Raw genomic sequence first — 9,786 nt, forward strand, 5'->3', positions numbered from 1 at the left:
AATGCAGGAGACTCAGGAGACATGGTGGGTTCGATCCCTGGGTTGGGAAGATCCCCTGGAGAAGGAAATGGTAACCCACGCTAGTATTCTTACCTGGAAAATCCCATGGACAGAGGAGCCTGGTGGGCCACAGTCCATGGGGCCACAAAGAGTCGGACACAACTGAGCAATTAAGCACACACATACAAGGTAAAGGAATCTTCCCTTGTCTTTTGGGGGAAATTCCCCTAAAGTAACTGTTGAAGAGTGTTCATTCAAATGATCTCCATTTTGTAATAACCTGAATCACCACTTGATGGCACCAAAAAGTAAGAAACCCAGAAGGGCTTCCCACTGCTGACCAGAGGAGGCGTTTAAACGTCATTTTTCCCAGCGGGAGGGAGGGATGCTATTGTTTGAAATAATGTTTGGATGTATTTTGTTCTCGGAAGAGCTTGTTACTTGTGACTCCCTCTTCCCCTCCCTAGGACAGACACCGTTGTCCAGGCTGGAGTTGAAATGAGCTTAGAAAGGGATGGCTCAGACAGTGATGGGGGGCTCCTGGGGAACTTGAAGGCGGTGCCATGAACGCCCACAGGTCTGGTCTGGAGGACCATAGGCTAGAGGGTTGGTTTTAAGACAGGCTGCAGACTCTCGGGGGCTAGTGCCGGCCAGGAAGTCCTAGCAGAGCTGGCACAGGACGCGGGAAGGTGGGGGGCAGCAGATTGGGGGACACTCGACACGGACCCCAAGGGAAGGGTCCCCCAGAGAGTGTGGGACCTGCAGGGGAGGTGGCGCCACGCTGCTTCCTCCCTGGCTGGGGGAGCGGCCGCGGTGGGGCAGGTGTCACATGGCGGCCTGGGGATGACCTCCTGCTTCACTGTGCAGGGCGAGAACCAGCGCTGGGGGTGGAGGTAGGGTGCCGCAGGGAGACGTCCCAGAGCCAGGCCAGGAGGGGGCCCTGCGGAGCCAGCACTAGGCACGGCCATGGGGAGGACACTGTCCGGGGCCCGGGTTCCCCCTTCGTGTGCGCCCCGTCCGGCCTTCTGCCGGCGGATCCGACGCGTCTGCCAGCTGTCCTCCCGCCCCTTCGCTCAGGGTGAGACTCGCCTGGGGTCTGGCGCCTCCCAGCGGCTGCTCTCTTCCCGTCTCGTCTCTCATCTCACGCCGGCATCTCACCTCACACCATTCCTGTATGCGAATCCTGCCTCGTTTGCCTCTCAGGGGCCAGGGAAGGGGGCGCTCACACCCCCTCCTGACACCCCGAGGTCCCAGAGCCGCCCTTACAGGCAGCGCTGTATCCACTCTGCAGAGCGGGAGGGATGGAAGGACTGGGTGGGCATTGAAATGGCTGAGCTGAGCATCTTAACTGCCTCTGAACCTGAAAGAAGCTATTTAAACCTGAAGCGATGAGTACTGTCGAGGCGCCAAAATTAAGGATGTTTCCAGAACAAAGCGGTTCCGGGAGTTCTCGCTTGGCTCTGGAAAATTCAAAAGGGATGTAGTTCTCCATATCTGAGTCAAAGGGAATCAAGCTACACCTGGTTCGTTGCTCACGGGACCCTGTCCGGGTTGCTCTTGACTTGTGAATCCGGGGCGCCCCAGTGACCACTCACCTCAGTGGCTCCTTTGTGATGGGCTGGCTCTGTGTTGCTAGTGGGATGGAGCTTTGGGAGGGGAATTCCTTCTTAGAGTGTGTTGAACAGTGTCCCTCCCAAAGTCACGTCCACACAGAGCCTCGGGATGTGAACTTATTTGGAAATAAGGTCTTTGCAGGTGTCACTGAGGGTCAAGCTGAGGTTACCCTGGATGAAAGTACAGCCCTGAATCCCTGAGGGTCTCCCCTAAGAGACAGACACAGAGGGGGAGGCCACGAAGACAGGGGCAGGGAACGGAGGGTGCTGGGAGCCCAGAAGCTGGAGGAGGCCTTTTCTCCTAGAGACTCTGTGGGCCACAGGCCCTGTGTACACCTTGATCTCAAGCTTCTGGCCTCCAGGACTGTGGTGTTCTGTCGCTCTGTCCTATCCGACTCTCTGCGACCCCATGGATTGCAGCACACCAGGCTTCCTTGTTCTTCGCTATTTCCTGGAGCTTGCTCAAACTCATCCACCCAGGAGCAACTGCCAAATGGTTAAACAGCATGAGGGCTATCCATAGAATATGATTCAGCCTCGAAAAGGACCTTCTAGGGGGCAAAAGAAAAAGAAAAGGACATTCTAACACATGGTATAACCCGGATGGACCTGGAAAGCATCAAGCTGGGACTTCCGTGGTGGCCGAGTGGTTAAGAATCTGTGCTTCCACTGCAGGGGGAGTGAGTTCCATCCCTAGTCAGAGAACTCGGGTTCCACTTGCCACACAGAGTGGAAAAGCAAACAAGAACCAAGACATCATGCTAAGTGACACAAGCCAGCTCCAGACCAGTGCTGTGTGACTCGCTTACATGAGGCATCCAGAGCAGTGAAACTCAGCTGACTAGAGCTTACAGGGCCCGGAGGAGGGAGCAGCGGGGACTTGGTGTTCAGTGGGTACACAGCGTCAGTTTGGGAAGATGGAAAAGCACTGGGAATAGTGAAGTTTGCACAGGATTGTTGGTTGCAGTTAGTGCTGCTGAACCGTACGCTTAAATTCAAGTGTACGTTTTCTGTCATGCATATTTAACCACATCAAAAAAACACAAGATACCAAACTGTTCAATATAATGTGTTCTATTGTTCGACCTTGACAAATATAGTTCAGTAACAACTGGAAGGCCGGCTGGGTTCACGCTGAGACTTCGTGGACTCCTTGGAGTTCTGGGCTGGAACACGGCCACACTGGGGAGCTGGGCCCTGACCTGTGGTCAGCCTTCTCCTCTCTCCCTGCATTGGGCCCCGTCCCTGACCCCGAGGGGCCTCACGCACGGCTGGCCGTGTAGATGCCCTTCGCCGCACATGAGGGCTCCTGGCAGCATGGTTGACCCTCATGGAGGTGGGACCAGGCCCTGGAGGCAGGCTCAGAGCTGTTTGGCCCAGAGCACCAGGGTCCTGGGTGCTCAGAGCATGGCCTATGGCTTCAGGCCGGCCCAGAGCCTGTGGCTGTGAACTTTGGTTGGTGGGACTTGATGGGGCAGGTCACTGGGGCCTTTAAAATGTGGGGCTTGGGGTAGGGGGCCCGCTTCTCAGGCCTAGGGCAGTATAGGACCGTTGGGGACCACTGTTATCTGTGTTGAGATGGGGCGAAGGCTAGAGAAGCCATCAGCCTGACCTGGATCCCTGTTTCTCTTTTTGGCCCTGCAGAATCCGGGTCCCTGCCCACCCCCCTGCCCCCACCATGGGAGGGTTCCCAGCCTCCCTTCCAGTGGGCTGAGGCATTTGACCTTGGAGAGCAGTCAGCCAGATTCAGCCTGCCTGGGCTTTGCCTCGGCTGCTGGTGACAAGAAGGAGGTGGGACACTGAGAGTCCCCCCTGGTGGGGGCAGGTGCCGAGGGGAGGACCCAGAGCCCAGGGCAGCAGCAGCAGGGCTGTGAGGGCAAGGGAAGAACGGAAGAGCTTGGCGGAGGCAGCGGCGCGTCTTGATGAAGCTAATTCTGCCGCACGATTTTAGCATCACGCAGTTGTTTTTGGCATCGTAACTTAGCCTGGATTTTTCTGTCCTCCTGGAGATTCTGTGAGTTGGCGAATGTGCTTTTAATAAATCGCCGTTCTACTCAAATTAGCCAGAGTCTGTTTCTGTTGTTTGCAGTTAAGAGCCCAGACTGATAACAGCTCCCTGGGCACACGTGGAGCTTAGGGGCTAGAAGTACCTGCAAAGTAGCTTCTGTGTGGCTTTCTTTTTCATTAAATTTATTCTGTTTTTGGCCGTGGTGGGTCCTCGTTACTGCACGTGGGCTTTCTCTAGTTGTGGTGAGCAGGGGCCACTCACTGGTTGTGGCCACGGGCTTCTCTCTGTGGTGGCTTCTCTTGTGGAACACGGGCCCTAGGGCTCACGGGCTTCAGGAGTTGCAGCACGTGGGCTTGGTAGTTGCGGCTCCCAGGCTCTGGAGGGCTGGCTCAGTAGTTGGGGTGCATGGGCTTAGTTGTTCCACGGCATGTGGCGTCTTCCCAGACCAGGGATTGAACCAGTGTCTCTTGCATTGCAAGGTGGATTCTCAACCAGTAGACCACCAGGGAAGACCCCTTTCTGTGTAGTTTTAAGTGAAGCCTCCTGGGTTATTGATTGCAGGATGTGCCTGAGAACGGGGTGGGAAAAAGGGTATTTGGGTTTTGATTTATAATGCAGCATTCTTAAAAAGGACATCCTCCAAAAACCCAAGTGTCCATCATTGGATGGACAGAGAAATCAAACGTGCTGCACACACCTTCCCCTCCACACACAGAACACTATGCAGCCTTTGGAAGGAGTGGAGTTCTGACACTCGTGACAACATGGATGCCCCTTGAAGACCTCATGCCAGGATGGACATCGTGCAGACCCAGAAGGACACGTATGATTCCACGTGTGTGAGGTCGCTAGAGTAGTCAAGTCCATAGAGACAGAAAGTAGAAGGATGGTAGCCGGGGCCTGGGGAAAAGGGCTAATGGGGAACCTTTGCGGAAGGGGCAGGGTTTCAGTTTGGGAAGATGAAGAACATTCTGGAGATGGATGGTGGCGATGGTTACACAACAAGGTGAATGCACTTAACACCAATGACCTGTACATTCAAACATGGTTAAAATGATACATTTCGTGTTATGTATATTTTAGCATAAAAATTACCGAAAGTAGAGGTCTTCCAGAGAGAAGCTTTTGTGTATCAGAGTCTGTCTGATCGTGAGACTTGAACCCGCATTAGATTTCCTAAGTCTTCAGGTGGGCCCCTAGAAACTGCTTGCAGGAGGATGTGGATAGGGCTGTCTCTGTGGTAAGGCCTGGCCGTGGTCCTCTCACGTGACCGCTCATTGAAACCAAAGCAGATGCTGACGGTCTGAGGTGGGGCTGTCTGTGTGCGTGCTCAGTCGCGTCCGACTCTGGCCCCAGGGACTGTAGCCCACCAGGCTCCTCTGTCCATGGAGTTCTCCAGGCAAGAATACTGGAGTGGGTTGCCATTTTCTTCTCCAGGGGGTCTTACCAACCCAGGGATTGATCCCAGGTCTCCTGTGTTGCCCTGGAAAAGTGAATGGCAACCCACTCTAGTATTCTTGCCTGGAGAATCCCATGGACAGGGGAGCCTGGTGGGCTACAGTCCATGGGGTCGCAAAGAGTCAAATATGACTGAGCAACTAACACTGACGCTCTTGCATTGCAGGCAGATTCTTAACTGTCGGAGCCACCGAGGAGAGAGCCCCACTGCAAAACTGAGCCCTCTGTGGCACCAGGCAGCTCTGGCCTGCTTCATTTGGGGCAGGAGACGGAGGAGGATGTAGGTGGGATGGTCCAGAGCTGCGGGCCTTAGGAAAGCTTGTGTCTCAGAGGAGCCTCAACATTTCACTGCAAACTAGAGTAGAATAGAAGGCGGTGTTGACCTAAGTGCTGCACAGCCCTGTTCTAGGGTGGTCTTTCCTCTTGATAAATTGCCGGGGTCCAGCCCCGGCTGATCCAGGGTATTCAAAGTGGGGACGGCGTCGGCGAGGGTCAGGATACAATAGCTTCAATTAGATATTAATTAAAGATATAAAGAGTAATAGAATAAGGATAGCTCAGTAGGAAAATTCAGTGGAGAAAAGAGGCTGAGTAGCTTGGTTTACGCGGGAGACCAATAAAACTTCAAGACAAGAAGCTTGCACCACTTACGTAGGCCGCAGCCATCCTTCCGTTCTCCCGAAGGAGAGGAGACACTGAGGCCTCCCCGGTCGGATCTTAGAAGCCCAGGCATAATTAGTAAGCATGGCGGGTTCCGAGCTCCAGATGGAGACTCAACCAGAGTAGAGAGAGAGCGACATGGGGAGACCAGTATTTTGAGAAACTGATCCCAATTCTTTATTTTCCAGAGTCTGTTTTTATACACTGAGATGTTATACAAAAGTCACGTGGGGACAGCAGTCCTGACTTTTATTAAAGTCAGGTGCTTCACACAAATGTATACAGAGGTCTTAGGGGTGTTACATCATCTTCTGGCCAGGGGGGCCTGCTGACAATTTACGACCCTCTCCTTGTGACAGTGGTCAGAATTCTTTTTTCTCCAAGGGTGATTATTCTTAAAACAGACACCACCCAAATAAAGTTACATTCCTATAGGGTGAGGGTGTAGTGGGTTTTAGTTAAGGAAAGAATTTACTTAGCCTAAGGTCTAACGCGATTAATATCAAAGGTTAATAGTTATTTCTTCTATATATTCATTAATGTGTGTAAGGGCAGGGGATATGGAGACTTAGCAACAAACATTGGCTCAACAAATGAAAAACCCTTCACCAACACAATTTCTAATCAGCCCATTATACTTATACTAATAGTTTTCTAATTTTTCTAAGGAACCTGTTTTTAGAAGGTTTAAAGCATCTCGTGCCTCTCACAGTTGGGAGGCTGTGAGCAATCACATGTGGCCGGACAAGCCTGTCAGGCAGGCTAGAGAACCTTCAGAGGAGTTTGTAGGTTAAAACACTCTTATCACGCCCAGGAATTATTATTAACTGGCGCTCTAAGTTAACTCCTTCTCCAAAAGAGGTGGTGGGGGACAGCCCCCCGTAAAGTCAGAGGTGTAGGTGAAAGCACAAAGTAGCAAAGTAGGCAGGCTCTGGTTATGGGGGTAGATGCTCGAGGATTTCCAGGGGGACTCCTGAGGCTCGATCCCGCCTTTGCGTACGTCAAGCCTCCTTCCTCATGACCTTTGGCATGGGCGGAGTACCTCACTCCGGCCCCCAACAATAAATGTTCATTGTTCAGGACGCATCAGTGATGATTGCAGACTTCGGAGAAGGCACATTCTTCCAAGAAGGCAGGATGTGGTCACTCTGAACGCCTCGAGACTACCGTATCCAGAGGGTGATATTGACTTTAGGGACACTTAGGAGTCGACTCTTCGAGACAGCAAGGCACAGGTATTGTATGTCCACGCTGGTTGTGGGAGGGACTTGGGAGCATGAGTCTGGGCATGCACTGATGTGTCTGCCCAGGCCACGTGTCCTGTGCGGGTTGGCTCCCCCTGGGCCAGGATCCTTACATTTCAGGGTATGGGCCTCCTGCTAGAAGAATCCTCTTACACAGGGGTGATGCATGCAGCATGGTCCTCAGCCAGGGAAAGGTGGAGATCTAGAACCATCCACCAACTGCTCCCAAGGCGGCCTCAACTGGGGAGATTTAATGAAACTTCCCAAAGATGCTAGACGGTTGTGTGTCCTTAATGCCCCTGGGAAACATCTCAAGTGGGGGCAACCTAGGTTGTTCATCTCCATCTGGAAGGAGTGGAGATGCAGAATCCTAACCCAGCGGCAACTGCTTTCAGGGATAAACACAAGAACTGTGTGAGGAGCTGCTGATGCGTCCTGGGGCTGCTCAGAGGTGAACAGGTGAAGGCTGGGGGCCAGAGGAAGGCCTTGGGGGCTGTTGGGACACAGGGTGTTGCTGGGGAGCCAGGGCCTGCAGGACAGGAGCAAGGTGGTCAGCTGCTGAAGCCCCCCCCCAAGAGGCCTCTCCTGCGACAGTTTAGGCCTTACCTAACTGGTCACTGTTGTGAGCTGAGTTGCATCCCCCAGATTGATGTGTCTAAGCCCCAGCACCCCAGGATGTGGCTGTATGTGAAGACAAGACCCTTTAAAGAGATGGTTAAGTTACAATGAGGTTCTCAGGGTGGGCCCTGATCCAGATGACTGGGGTCCTTATAGGAAGAGATTAGGACACAGACACACACAGAGTGACGTGAGGAGGCAGAGAGAAGACGGCCATCTGCGTGCCAAGGAGAGAGGTCTCAGGAGGAACCCACTCTGCCGGCACTGTGACCTCAGACCTCCGGTGTAAGTTAGGCAAAATAATAAAGCCTTAATTTGTCCCAACTTTAAGCTGGACACTTGTGTTTTTGTCTGATACAAGTTTTATAACCAAGCACAGGGCAGCTGAGTAGGTCTAACGGAGCTATGGTTGCAGGAGACATTTAACTATTGTTTTCTTCTGGCTGCAGACACCGCAGAGTGTCCTACTTGGGGGCAACATACACATATTGACTTACCAATATTGAGCTTGTCATATGGGTTGTTTTCAAACAATGGGAGCAAGGCTAGTTGGATCCATTTTCACCTCTGTGACCTGCCACCCAGATTGCCTGGCAGTTACACAGTAGGCCACAATAAGGCACTCTGGTTTTGCAAAAGAGTCACAAGCCCTTACCCTCTAAAATACCGCAGGCCTAACGCCCAAGGACCCCCTCAAAACCCTGAGCAAACAGAAGTCAGCAGCATGGCATCATGTTATATTCAGAAGCATTTGCTAGGTGCTAATTGTAATCAGTGGAGACAGATTAGTTCAGCAAACCATCACCTGAGGGCTTTGGAGTTTCCCTCTCAGTGACGTGAAGCCAGGTATTTGTCAAACCACCTGTCCGTGCTCAGCCCTGGTGTTCTCAGGGAATGTAGATGTGGTTCCTTCTCCAAGTGGTGTACAGTGCAGCTGGGGAAATTAAACTAACATTCAACAAAGAATTAGAAAACAAGCAGTATTTAAAATTGTGGTCCCAGGCTTCCTTGGTGTGCTCAGTGGTAAAGAATCTGCCTGCAGTGCAGGAGACCCGGGTTCAATCCCTGGGTCAGGAAGATCCCCTAGAGAAGGACATGGCAACCCACTCCAATATTCCTGCCCTGGAGAATCCCCATGGACAGAGGAGCCTGGCGGGCTACAGTCCATGGGGTCACAAAGAGTCAGACACGACTGAGCGACTTCACTATAAACTACCTGGATAACAATGAGTCTACTTAATATCTGATCATGATGCATGATCCTTTAAGAGACAATTAAAAATGACTGCCAAAACAATGGGTGTATTTGAGGAAGAGATAGTTAAAGCTTCCTGATACTTAGTAGGAACACTTATAAACATTTTATTTACAGCAAAAAAAAAAAAAAAATCTGCCCCCCAGTGCAGGACACACGGGTTCGATCCCTGGTCTGGGGAGGTCTCCCATGCCTGGGAACAACGAAGCCTGTGCACCACAACTATTGAACCTGTGCTCTAGAGCCTGAGAGCTGGGACTACTGAGCCCACGTGTCCTAGAGCCCAGGCTTCACAAGAGAAGCCACCACAATGAGAAGCCCACACACAGCACCTAGAGAGTAGTCTCCAAGACTAGACAAAAGCCCAAGCGGCAACGAAGACCCCGCACAACCCCAAACAAGGAAATGCATACAATTATTAAAAGGTAAGTAAAAAGAAAATTGTGGTACTAACTTTATACATAATTGATTTATTTAACTTACCCTTTCACTCAGCCTATGCCAGATGAGTAAGACTTTATCTCTGCCTCCAGGGCCTAAGTGTCTGGAGGTAAACAGACACATAAACAAGTAACTCTAATAAAATAATTTAATAGGTGCAGTCACTGAGCACCCAAGAATGGATGCTTTTGAACTGTGGGGTTGGAGAAGACTGTTGAGAGTCCCTGGACTTCAAGGAGATCCAACCAGTCCATCCTAAAGGAAGTCAGTCGTGAATATTCATTGGAAGGAGTGATGCTGAAGCTGAAGCTCCAGTATTTTAGCCACCTGATGCGAAGGGCCAACACATGGGAAAAGACCCTGATGCTGGGAAAGATTGAAGGTAGGCGGAGAAGGGGCCGACAGAGGATGAGATGGTTCAGTAGCATCACTGACTCAATGGACATGAGTTTGAGCAAGCTCCAGGAGATGGTGAAGGACAGGGAAGCC

The sequence above is a fragment of the Bos indicus x Bos taurus genome, chromosome 9, assembly GCF_003369695.1.
Source record: "Bos indicus x Bos taurus breed Angus x Brahman F1 hybrid chromosome 9, Bos_hybrid_MaternalHap_v2.0, whole genome shotgun sequence".
Classification (NCBI taxonomy): domain Eukaryota; kingdom Metazoa; phylum Chordata; class Mammalia; order Artiodactyla; family Bovidae; genus Bos; species Bos indicus x Bos taurus.